The sequence below is a fragment of the Anomalospiza imberbis genome, chromosome Z (genome assembly GCF_031753505.1).
Source record: "Anomalospiza imberbis isolate Cuckoo-Finch-1a 21T00152 chromosome Z, ASM3175350v1, whole genome shotgun sequence".
Classification (NCBI taxonomy): Eukaryota; Metazoa; Chordata; class Aves; order Passeriformes; family Viduidae; genus Anomalospiza; species Anomalospiza imberbis.
The window spans coordinates 69,368,875-69,382,303 of NC_089721.1; positions in this window are offsets into that span (position 1 = coordinate 69,368,875).

Below are 13,429 nucleotides of genomic sequence, written 5' to 3' on the forward strand. Positions count from 1 at the left end.
GGTAACCTGTTCAGACGAAAATTCAGGGTTCTCTCCTGTGCACACATTTGGCTGGCTTTGCTGTTGATCATAACCTCCTCCTCGGATCCAGGATTACATCCCTGCCACAGGAGTCCCTGATCTCTGCTGAGTTCACTAACTGACACCCATATGCAAACACCAATATGGCTCAGTGGAGATTTTTGTTAACAATTGTGCGAGACACTGCAGGCTCATGTGTGGGGATAGCTGGAATATCTTAGTGTGGGAAGCACTGGGGAGTCCTGACTCTTTTTTCATGTTAATTACGGTGAGATATGGAACTTCCTGTTTTCTTTTAACTTCAGGATGGATTCTGATTCCTTTCACTTTACTCCAGAGCTGAATAGTACCTTGTTCCACAAATAGTCCTGTTGGTTCAAAGGGATCATTCATTGGTGGGAAGATGCCATTCAACACGCTAAAAACCTTGGAATCTACTCCTTAAATCAAATTTGCTAGTTGAACTTTACGTGTGTGTTTATGTACATGTCTGTTTTTCAGCTGTTTTTTTTACAAGAGACTGTAGTTTGCCCTTTTAGACTTCACTGAAACCTTTCATTTCCTGTGCTACTGTAAGGTCACAAAGCTTCATAATGTTCTTCGTTGTTATTATTTGTTTCATGCACTGAATTAGAAATTAATTCTCTCTCAGATTCTCTTGCATGTGCTTCTAAAATTATATTCTCCATTTAATGTATTCCATAGTATGTGTGTCTCATCAAATGTGACAGATTGGGGTGATTCTGTCAATAATTCATATTTGATATCAAATAGAACAAAGTTAAGAGGGAATTTCAAGGTAATATAATCCCCATCCCCTTTAAACAGATGAAGTTGGACTAAAATTTATGTCTTCAACCAGGACACTTAGCATTCAAAAGCCAAACCTACCAGCACAGGGATGTGCTTGTTTGGAAGTAATGTGGAAAGCCAGGACAGAGGATAGTAATTGACATCTTCAAAAGAAGTCCTATGGGCCTCACTTTTCAGAGGTGAGGAAGCAGCCACAGATCTCATCAAATTCCAGTGGAGTCCCAGGTGCTCAATACCTCTGAATTTCAAGCAGTTAAGTAGGGCATGCAAACTGGGATGCTTGCAAGCTGACAACAATTGAGGCTGATCCACTTGAAGGTGCTGCTAAATCAGTTGCTGAGAAACTAAAGGCTGAAGAGGAAAACACTGAAATCAGTTTTGTACATGCCAAAGACCCTTCAAACATCTTTGGCTTCTTTGATAGAGTCTGAGATTATTTGATTAGTATAGAGAAATAGCAGTCAAGGAGGGTCTGATTTCTTTTTTTTAAAGCAGCTCTAAATGGTTGGAAGATGTGAGGACAAGAGTCTGTTTCTGCTCTGTCTAGGAGAGGAAGTCTCCCTGCTCTGTGCCAAGAGTTTTCTCCATGATGCCTGATGGAAAGCAGGGTCTCCTGCTGGGCTGTGCAGGCTTTCAGTGAAGCAGCTGTTCTTCAGAAAGGGGACAGCTGAAATTTCACATGGGTGTTGTGCATGCAGTTTGACCTCCAGTGCTTCACCAGGTGTCTTTTTTCCTGCTACAATTGGTCTTTCTTCCATGGACTTCTGCTTGAGGTCTTCTCTTATTGTTTTAATCCAATAAGATGGAGATATGGTAAAGAACCCTTGAATATTTCTGAGAATCAGAAATGTTTTGTAATCCCCTGGAGACCTGCAAAAATATAATTTTGCTGCAGTAGCAGCAGTAGCAAAAGTTCCTTTGAAATCCCATGTGTCTGCCCATGAGAAACTGTCTGATACTGCAAGTTTCTTCCTAATCTCCTGTGGGATCCTTCTGCTGTGTCTGCAATGTTCTGCATCTCACGATGCCCATCTTTTGTAGTTGGATAACACACTCTGAAAATGTTCTGCAATTTCCTGTGGAATTGTCTGTTGAGGAAGTTACACTATCACAAAAAGCTCCTTGAGATTTTCAAAACTGTAAAGTTCTGGGTTCATGACTTTTCCCAGCTCCCTGTTTTCCTCAGCCAGGCTTAGAACCCTTCCTCTCCAGCAAAGGCAGCCTCCCCTGGACCAGGACTGCTTTGCTGAGGTCTCTCAGGGGCTGATTTATGGGCTGACAAAAGCAACCATGTGTAAGGAAGCAGTCTGTCTCCCAAGCTTTTCTGTGGGCTGAAGATTCCTGCTGCGCAGATGCTGCTCAAGAAGACATTGTGTAATTCAACTGCAGGAGTCTCAGAGGGCTGGGAAAGCAAAAATCTGTCTGGGACAGTTGAATGTGGTGCTGTGTGGCCACGGAGATGAAGCTCTAAGCTTTCATGCCTTTGAGTCTTGTTGATAAGACAGGGCAGTACAGGGAAAAGCACCGCGTGAAGAATAGGGCGGCTGCCTCCTCCTTCAGTTAGGATGGGTCTGACCCAAAATGAAGCACTCATCACCTGTAACAGATAAATTTACCCTGCTGTTCATGCAATATTACCCTTGCTAAATGTGTTGCAGAGGTGACTACAATGCGTAGTGGTAACCAATGCTCAGGGTGTCCAAGAATGTCAGGGTCTCTTGCTCATATGGGAAAATCAGAAACATACCCACCAACCCTCTCAAATGTGGTGTCAAAGACTCCAGTCTATTTTAGGAAGACACATACTGGACACATACTGGACTCAGAATTGCATCTTGGTGCTCAGTCTGTGTTACCCTCATGGTGGATTTACTCAATAACTCACAGTTGATTGGGCCTGATTCTTCTTTCTTTTGCAGTTATAGGTCAGCAGTTATCTGTAAGAACTTTATAGGATTATCATTATTAAAAACTCTATTTATTCTTGTTTCAATGAGAGTAAACTGTGTATCTGCAGTAAAGTAAGATTTGAGTTTTTGGTTCTTGTTTTGAAGTTGAGTCTGATGGAAGCAACTACTTGCTGTTTTCCACAATGCTTGTGCTTAGGACAAAAAATTAGAGTGAAATTGTGGGGAGAAGAGGATTATGCTTTGACTGTAGTGAGGAAAACAAACACTTCATTTTGAGTGACCTGGAATTGGGAAAAAAAAGAAAAAGAAAATTCTGGGTAAGGATTCTAGTCACCAGGTAACAGAAATGCCTGAAACCAGGCATTTACAGGCTTTTATGAAAGTTTTTTTCTTTGTGTTACAGAGTAGAAGAATAATGATTTGAAACCCAGGAAGTTGCCATGGAACAGAATCATCACCCACTGATGAGCTTTATTGTCTCATAATGTGTCACCCTACAAAGAGTCACAGCAAATGGTCAAGATACTCTCTGTGGTGGCAGGCCAAGACCATGGCACTGTCTTGTGACTTACTCAAAAGGTGCAATAATAAACATCTCTTCTGCCTGTCATTTTCTATTTCACTGTGTTTACCCCCAAAAGAGGATAACTTTTCAGAAAAGAGTGAAAAGTTGCAAACAAGAACAAAAAATATTTTCCCAGGGTAGATTATTCTGTTATATAACACTTTTTACTGTGTGCTGGAAGGGAAAAACACACTTGAAGAGGAAGATGAAAACAAAGCTCTAAAGAAGTGAGTTTGAGTTCATCCTTAATGCAAACTGAGAAAACAGAAGTTAGAGTATGTAGATGACATACCAGTCATGGCACTCTGCTTGCAGTTTTAAATGTCATGTTCTGTAGACACTGTTTTTGCTCCCCCCGTCCACATGAGAAACTCAATTTCTCTCTTCCTCCTGACCATCAGCCTGCAGCCTATGGTCAAAACACATTGTTCTGCTTTCCATTCTCATAGTTTTACTTATTCCAGACCAACTAAACAGACTCTTTTTCTTTGCAATCTGGAAATCCAAAAATCTCAGCCTAATCTTTCTGCTTCTGATGCCTTCCAAGTTTTGATGAGGTTGTTTTATCTCTTGCTGTTATTAAAGAGCAGGTCAATGCTGCTGCAGTTATTCTGTAGATTTTTAGCACTCTGTGGATGTCAGGAATATTCTTTTTATCTTTTTTGAGTTCCCTGTTAATCATATCATGATGCACCTTCTTCAAATTTATAGTTTTATTGAATGGTGTTTTTAATCTTTGCAGAACTCCTAACTAGTCACATCCATAAAGAAATGAAAAAAAACCCTGGTATTCACATCACCTGATGTGCTTGGTTTCTTGGGCTCTGCAAAGATTAAAAACACAGTAAGACTTAAGAGTATCTTAGAGGGAATATAGAGGTTGATGTTAATATGTTCTTCTTTTGAACAGAACTGATCTGAGGGTTTGGAAATAGAGGAAAAGTGACTGTTTGAAGGAATAGACAAAGTTGAGAGTTTAGATGAATATGTTATGGTGAGAAGAAACTGGGAAAATCAAGAGGGCCAGTGCTGAAGCTGTTTGTGGGTTCACCTTCAATTCCACTCTCTCACTTCCCGTGGTAGGATTGCAATAACATGACTGGGGTGGTGTCAGTGGTGGGATGACTCCTCATGAGCTGATGGAGAGCTCTGTGGGAGCCAGGCAGATCACTGAGGAGGTTTTACAGGCTGTCCATGGCCAGGACAGTTCTTTGTGTCCCTCTTCTGGAGTGGCAGCTCCACACTGCTGTTGCCAAGGCTGATGTTGGCTGCTGGTGGGGAGGCACTGCAGCCCTCACCCTCTTTGACACAACACAGCCACTTGGCCACAATCTGTGACATTCAGACCAGTAAATAACCTCCTTTTTTTTTTTTTTCATACCTCCTTTGCCTGATCTTTGTTAGCCAAGGGTGTCTCCCAGAAAATGTGGCCAAGAGCTTGGGTGTGCACCAGCCCAGTCCTTCTGCAGGAGATGTCAGTGCAGAGTTCCAGAGGCTCTGCAGAAAAATGGGAAAAAGGAGGAGGAGGGACAGAGAAGATACCAGGCAGGAATGGATGTGGTGTCAAACACAGAGGAAAAGAGGAAGAGAGAGGGACAGGAAGGGGATAAGCTCTTTAAAGAAAGAAAAGGCAGGATGGAAACGCAGCAAGGACAAAGAGCATTCCTGTCAGGAATCCTGGGGTCTCTCTTCAGGTCTGAGCACAGATTTGTCATGCAGCCTTTGGATAGTCATGTCACGTTCCTGCCTGCAATGTGTCCTCAGGAGCCTGGAATGTGAGCTTAGCTGCTTATTATTGGACTCCTTATTTACAAAGCTAGGAGGGCCTGTTTTGATCTTTTATTCCAATTCTTTTTGCAGTGTTTGTGGTTGAACTTGCTAAAATTAATTCCTGCTTAACCTGCAGCCTATCTTCTAAGGAAAATACTCCAGAATTTATGGGGAAAATTCAGTGCAAATCTTTAAATCTCGGGGTGGTTTGTTTTTTTTTTTTTTTTTTTTTTTTTTTTTTTTTTTTTTGTTTTTTTTTTTTCTTTCCTGATCTAATTTGTTTAATTGTTTTACCTTCAACTTCAGTAGATGTTAAGCCTCAACGTCCTCTTTGTCTTTAGACCAAAACCTCCCTCAATTACCAAATTTTTATCCCTCATAGTTGTTTGTAATCTCTAATTAATTCATCCCCTCTTTACGTGTCTCTCCACAGAGAAAGACTTGATTTATTTAAGCTACCAGGAGCGTTTCCCGGCGCTTTATTTGTCCTCGCAGGCTCTTCTGTGGTTCACCTCACCACCAGCTCCCTGGATCTCGGGGTGCTGGGGGAGGAGCCGCTTCCAGCGGGAGCGGACCGGGAGCAGCGCACCTCACAAAGAGCACAAAGCCCTGCTTGTGGGCAGGAAATCCTTTGTGACCGGCTACCGTCCTCCTCCTTCGCCAGGCAGGCGTGACCGCGGCTGCAGACAGCGGGAATTGCCTTCTCCTTCCCAGCCCCTGGAGCGTATGCCCGCATCTCCCCGGCGCCCCGGGCCGGTCGGAGAGGCTGCGAGCATCCTCGGGATGCTCCTTTGTCCCAGATGGCTTCAGGAAGCGCTTCGCCGTCCTGAGGATGGAAGCTCCCTCTTCACAGCAGCGCTGGCTGCCTTTGATTGGTCCTGTGTGTTTAAGCATTACTTTGCAGATTACAACCCTAATCTGTCATTTTCCTACATCTGCTGATTTTTGGGAAAAAGAATATGCAAAGATTTGTTAGATTCCCTCTATTTTGTTTTGGGTTTGGCTCTTTTTTTTTTTTTTTTTTTTTTTTTTTAATGACATACACACACACACACGCACACACACACACAAATAAAAACAAAGGGTTTAGTAGATATTAAATAGCCCAAATTACAAGAAGTCTGGAACCAAACCCTGGAATCAGAACAATTCCAGGCTCCATGGGAGCTGAGGCTGGACCTGAGTCCAAATCCACATGCCGTGGTTTGCTCTCAATTACAAGATGGTCCAAGCCAGAAGTCTCATTCAGGGCAGAATGGAACACGAGATGAATTGGGATCTGGGTCTGAATTTTGCAGTGCAGACCCCTTGAGAACTGGCAGTGACAAAATGCACTTGTAAAGGAAGAAGTGATGTGAGTGAAACATATTGCCAATGAAAAACCAACACAGAGCTGCAGGAGGAAAATACAATTCCAGCCTAATTGTCAGGGCTGATCTGGAGTTGTTGAACTGGCAGGAGTGATTTTACTCATGTGCCTCAGATATTTCAAACACCCTGGACCTTCCTTACTCTCCTCTTGCAATTTTTACGTATCTGTGACTGTGCCTATTTCAATGACCATTTCCAATTTGCACAGCTCTGAGTAGTGGGAGGATAGGTTTTCTGACATTACCAGTATCTGATCCATACCTAATAAAACAGATTTACTAAAAAAGAAAAAAAAATTGGTTTACATGCAGAAGTGTGCATAAAAATATACCTCACAGTCCAAGTAAACATGAAAAGGCTGCCAAGTCTGCCTGTATAAATCTCAATATTTGCAACATTTAATTAGAAAAAAAGAAGTGTTCACACTCCTTATTGGGAAGGGAGGGAAAGGTTAGATTATTTAGCGTTTTCAGAGCAGCCAATGATATAGAAGTATCTGTTCCAAAACAAAAATATTAACATCTGTGATCAATTTAGAAGAAATGCAATTGATTTTTAGTTTAATTGCCATTCCAGATCAGAACAATAAACTTTTTTGTTTTGTTTTGTTTTACCTCTGCTATATATAAAAATTTTGGTTTTGCTGACTTTTTTTTTTTTTAAAGAAAACACCCAAAACATTAAAACCCATGTCTATTATTTAATTAATGGGAAGATAATATAATTTGTAAAAAAGTAGGCATTAGAAATAAATTTTTAAAAATTCATTGCAAATAACAGGTTTTGCTACTTTTCTATTCACAACTGACTTGTGAGCTGATCAGTGTTTCTGGGAACATATCTCACCCTCAAGTTTGCCAGTAAGCCTGGTGAGAAAAAAAATTTTAAGGCTTTTCTTTCTGTGTATCTGTTTTAAGTCTTTACAAACTTGGTCTGTTCAGGAGATTCTGTGGGGTTTTTTATTCCACAATTTGAATCTGGATCCTTCCTGGCACAAGAAACATAAGTTTTGTCTTAAAGTTCATTCAGTTATTTCAGTGATGGGATGCAATTTCCAAAGCCTCTGTGCTGTGAAGTTCTGATAATTTTGCCAGTTAAACCCCTTTGTATGTGCCTTTTCACAGCATTTCATAGCACACTTGCAATGGCAGATGCTCTGATTTAATTATTAGCTCGTACTACATATAGTTCTATTTTCTTACTTGATAATTTTTAAGACTGATTGTCTGAGGCATCTTGGTATTTTTCATAAATTAATTCCTTGTAATATCAGGTATTTTTCTAGCAATTTGCTTTTGAAGGTGTTTAGACATTTGCCTCTACTTCTGATGGATTTCCAGATTTCACAACCCTATGCTAATGTAGAAATAACATCCAAAATATTAAAAAAAAAAAGTTTTTTAAACCTGAAGTAATAGACTATTCATGATCAAATTTTGAATAAGCAACAAGCTGCAGCTTTCCCCATGGTAATTCATGATACTACTTTCCTTTTGGAACTCCTTGCTGGCCTCCTCACTGCTGTCAAACACAGGAAACCAATTAATTGCCCTTTTAGACATAGACATACCTGGGAGTGGCCAAGGTTCCAATTAGACAAGTGGTTTTTCCTGCCTGGTTATTTAACCCATACGTTTTTGTGATCTCTTGTTTTCAAGTTCACCAAGTTATCACTTTGGACAGCTTCTTTGCTAAGTCACTACCAGGAAGATGAATAAAGCCATGCAGATATTTCATCTGTTTATGCTTTTTTTTTTTTTTCCTGGTGAAAATCCATGTTTCCCTCTGTAATCAGAAAGATGACAACCAATGACTGCCTAATAAGACAAGTTTCCTGCCTACTTCAAATTCCCACAAAATAAAGAAAAAAACAGAGTGTGTTAATTTTTGCATGAGGTAGATTTTGTGTTAAAAGAAAACTTGCCTGCATTCAGGTGTTTGCATGGATGACAAGGAGCACACTGATGAAATGATACAAAGGACTCGGTCATGGAAAGGTGTTGCTATTTAGTTTCTGTCCATTCCATTGGGGAGTGTATGAACCTGGAGCAGCAACCAGAATTTCTCTGTGCCTCTGGCGTGCAAGGTGTTGGAAACTCTGGCTTTGCACAAGGGTACCTGACACCTCGTACTCTTCTGTCCACGTATTCTTTGTGCATCCTCTGCTGTTCATTAGACAATACTGCAAACAAAGCACCCAATCAAACAGAAGTTTTTTAAAAGCATAAGGTAATTACAGAAGCAAGGGAGCATTTGCCGGTGGAGCAGCTGGAGTATTTGACCAGCCAAACATGTCTGTTGCTGTGGAGGCTGCACGAGAATTTCTGTGGAAGGATGGACTCTCAGACCACTGCAGCTGCACCTGTGATGCAAAGCAAGGTGGATGTTCTGATAATTAGCTGAGCACCTCATTTTGGTAGGAATGGGCAGATCCATTGCAGGGTAATTTTGCAGAGTCTTGCTGGAGTCAATGGAGATGCAGCAAATTACAGCAGTCAGAAGTCTGAAGTTATATACCCCTTCCTAAGGGAAAATTTTTCTGTCTCTAGATACTTCAATCACTCAGAGTCAATGCGACCAAAATGTCAGCTTTTGGTGCAATTTGGGCAGTAAGTTCTAATGCTGCTTTTTAGCATTACTTATGCCTGAAGGCTTCATTCAGATGTGGTGCCCTGCAATGAATTACAGCTGTGTTGTGGTATCTGCAATCTCCGTGTGTCTAAGGAAAACATCTTTCTGCATTCTAACACCACAATTGTCTGCCAGGCAGCAAGTGATTCTTCGTACAAGCATAATGTTTTTATTCCTTGTTTAAATAACAAAGCAAATAATCGTATCTTCTTATGATGAAAACATATTAGCTCACTTAGTTCTAGATATCTAAATCTGAGTCAATCATCTGGGTTGCTTTTTATAGGCGATGGAAAGGAATAAATCTTTCTAGGGCACAAGCAACTGACCTACTTGAGATGTCTATCTGAGGATGAGATGTTCTGAGGGTTAAAAATGCCTGTTAAGGCAGGCCACATTATTGCCTCTGGTAGTGATGTCTTTAGCTTTATTTTTCCAACATTGAGACAATTTTCCCTCTTCTCAAAATCTGTGAGGAGCAGGCTCACACTCACCTCCTCCTTCTCAGCCCTTCTGATTGTATAGATCTACAGTTGCTACAGCTTGATGCAGTTGTGAATCTGTGGCAGACACATGAATCCACAGTGGTGTGATCAGCACAGGCACAGAGCCATTTCATGAGCCTGGACACAGCTTTGGGCACTGCTGACACAGCCATTCCTTTCCTTCCCATTGTCTTTGGCACTAGCTGTCCACTCGCAACTTCTGACCCAGCAGGTGAGGTTTGCATCCCAAAATACCTCTGTGTGACTGCCCTTGATTAAGACTGGAATGTCCTAGGAGTGAGAAGAATTTTTTTTTTTTTTTTGAGTCCAAAGTCTGAGTTTTGCCTTTGTGGTGCAGAAGGCTGATAACAGCAGCTGCTCAGTTTCTGTTGTTACACTTCAGGGACATCCAGATGGCATGTTAACTTCTGCAGCTTCTGAAGGATCTGAGAGAAAGCTTCCGTGTTTGCCCAAATTAAAAAAACAAAACAAAACAAAAACTTGTGAAAAGTCCTTTGCTCTCTTGACGTGGTATAAAAGCACAGCACTTCAAAAAAGACACGGAGACTTGTGTATGCAAGAAACCCAAGGGACAGTGCTGTGCCATATTATTAAAGTTATTTAGTCTTATGAGTCTGATTCAAGAGTTCCATCTTTCCTTGCTGAAGCCTGCTGGGCCAATTAGTATCTTTTATCTCAAGCACTGAATGCAGGAGAATATTTTAAACATTTTTTATTTTCGACAAGGTCTTTGGTGAGCTTAAAGGTGAGCGGCTCATACAGGATGTGCAAAGAACACAGTAATACAATTTAGTTTTTCAATATCCCATTTGTTGCATTCTTTGAGGAAATAGGAATGTGATTTCTTCCTGTAGCTGTGCAAAATTTTTTGTCATTCGTCAGACTCTGTGACCTGGACCTCTCTCCTGGACACCAAAGCTTATGTCTTCTCCACTGACCACTTTAGTACCTTAAAGGAAATTTGATACTGCTACAGTTATATGAAATTCTGTGCCTTCATTTGATTCTCCTGATCATCAGATTTTGGTGGGCCTGCAAATGCCTTGTAAATCACTTTTCTGCTGTTGACCAAGCCAGTTCCAACAGCAAAGCAGACAAGTGGCCTGGAAATGACTTCAGCCAGGAATACACGAATGGTATTTCTATAGTTTTTATTTCCTTCCTTCTTTTTCATGCTGGCACTGAGAAAATAAGAGCTTAGTGTCCAGTTGTCTAGTCTGATTTACAAATAATGTATTTCTAGTTTGCTTCCCACCTCCTTTGAATCTAACTTCCTTCCCAACTCCTTTTTTTCCCTAGCTGATGTCTGAAAACATTTTCAAAGTTGCTGTTTGGACATCAGTTTATGAAATGTCTGTGCAGGAAGATCACTCTTCTCACTCTGAGGTCATCATTCCTGCAATCATCTTATGCTGGTTCCAGTGCTTTGTTTTCCACGGGTCATCAGTAACATTTGTCAGACTGTTTGGTAGGTCTGACTGACCTTATCTGCCTTATCAGTAAGTGCTGCATTTTTCTAGTTCTCAATCTTTCTGAGCAAGGCTTTAACATCTTTGTAGAGCTTGAAACCTCAGACGTTGCAGACATGCCTGAATTCAGCTGTTGTCATATCTCGTGCAGGAACTCTGGAGCTCATCAGTGTAAAAGGAGCAAGTGGCAGCCCAAGGTCTGAGGCTAAATGCCTCTTAGTGTCCTGTGGGTGCCTTTACTTGCTGATCTACCAGGGTTTTCCCAAAGATTTTTTTTCCCAAAGCACATTTTCTTTCTGGGGTCAGTGTTGGCATTATATTCTACAAATTTCACCAGCATCCTGTAAATAAGGACAGAAACAGCAAATATGCAAACAGAACTCATAAGTGTCTTCTGATTTTCATTTCAGTGACCATGGATCATAAATTATCTGTCTAGCAAGGTTATCAGAAGTAAAACATCTTCTACAGAAATTCACCAAAAAAAAAAAAAAAAAAAAAAAAAAAAAAAAAAAAATCCAGGTTAAATTTTACACTTCATCTTAATCCTTTAGCTATTTTCTTTCTATGGCTACAGTTCTGGTTCAGAGAAACATATGAGGTCAGTGTGGGGCGCTCAGTGATGAAACTGCTACATTTTGACTACAGCAGGCGCAGGTGTGAGTCTGTTACCCAAATTGCTATTTGGCTACAGAAGCTGTTGTGTCTTGTTGCCTGTAGAACAGCCCAGGGCTGCCTCTGCATCTTTGGCTGTCCTTAGGGGCACTGGTTCTACCTTCTGTTAAGCTCCTCTCTCAGCTGTACCACAAGTCACAATTTGCATCCACACCACAGAATATAAGGATGGCAGAACACACCGAAGGCAAACACAATCCCTTGTCCCGACTTTTGACAGCTCCCTGGCTCCTGAGGAAAGAGGCAGGACATGGGTTTTGCACAGGTATTTTGCCCCACATGTTCTTCTGGCTTCTAACAAATCCTGAACTTCCTAAATTTATCTGTTTAAGGGTGTTAAGGGTAGGTCGGTTTGGACTTAATACAGCACTATAGACACTCTGCCAAAAAACACCCAATCAAAAATGCTTCCTTATTTCATACAGAATTCATGGCTCCTGGGGCATCTTTCTCAAAGTTTTCCTCTTGCACAGGGATATTAAACCAGAAGTTTCCTCCAGACATAAAATTTGTATTCAGACTCAGGTATGCATTTGATATCTAAAGCACAGTTTGCAACTACTTTATGGCAGGTTACAGGGGTGGAAATAAACAAAAAAGCTGCAGCTGTAGACACCCTTCAATTTGGAAAAATCAAGGCGATAGTTTTGGTTGTTGGCTTCACCAACTCGGTGTTGTCTATAAGGCTGTAATTACCTTATTGCCTCCAAGCTTCTGCAAAGGTTATTCAGCTTTTTTTGTGCATATAACTGGACTGGCCTCACTAGATTTAACTTCATGTGACTGGATCTGTTCATGGAGGATTAGATGACAAATCCTACTGGGTCAGTATAAACCAGATTTGATACAATCATCAGTGTGAAGGTATCTCTTGGTTGGCTGTAGTGGAGATGACCAGAGTGCTGTTCCCTCTGAAGAGGATGTATGGCAAGCCCAAGAAGACCCAATTATTTTTAATTGTGTTTCATCACTAGAAAACAATTTAACTGATCCAACTCATGTATCTTTTGCATTGCCCTCTCCCTACTCATGGGTTTGAAACATTCACTCCTGTTTTTAATGAACCTAGAGAAGGATATTGATTAAAGTGTAAAAACATCTAAAGAGGTCAATGTCCTCAGCTCAATAAAATATAAACATTTTTTAAGTCTAATTTCAAAATGCAGCTCTGCCTTGTTTGGTCCTGAATTTTCAGGGTTTTTTCTCCTAAATTGGTCACTGACTAAACACATAGCTGCCCCAAGTTTTTGATCTTGTTCAGCTTGCTGTGTGGAAGCTGAGATTTTCAGAAACCACCAAATAGCTTCTTGTTCCCTATCAGGTCTGTTTAAAACACCTCAGATTTGATACCAAAGTATCTGAATCTCTTCCCTGCCAATTCATGTCTCCTGCCTTTGCCTCTTTCCTTTGGCATGTCTTCTGAAGAAATTGTCCATGGAAGCAAGTGAGAAGGCCAGCCCCTCTTCTTCTTGTCTAGTGGTCTTATAAAATACTTATTTTAGTCACTAAAAAAGGTCCCACTCTCCTTATAGGTGCTGACCTGTTTGTCTCTGTTTACAAAAGATACCTTTTTGTAAACATGATTCTTCTGAGATGGGTGTAGAGGCACCCACCAACTCTGCTCACATGAACTGTGACTCAGAACTGCTCTCCAAGCAGCCATTGACCAGGACAAAAAATAAACCATGGACTAAAAGC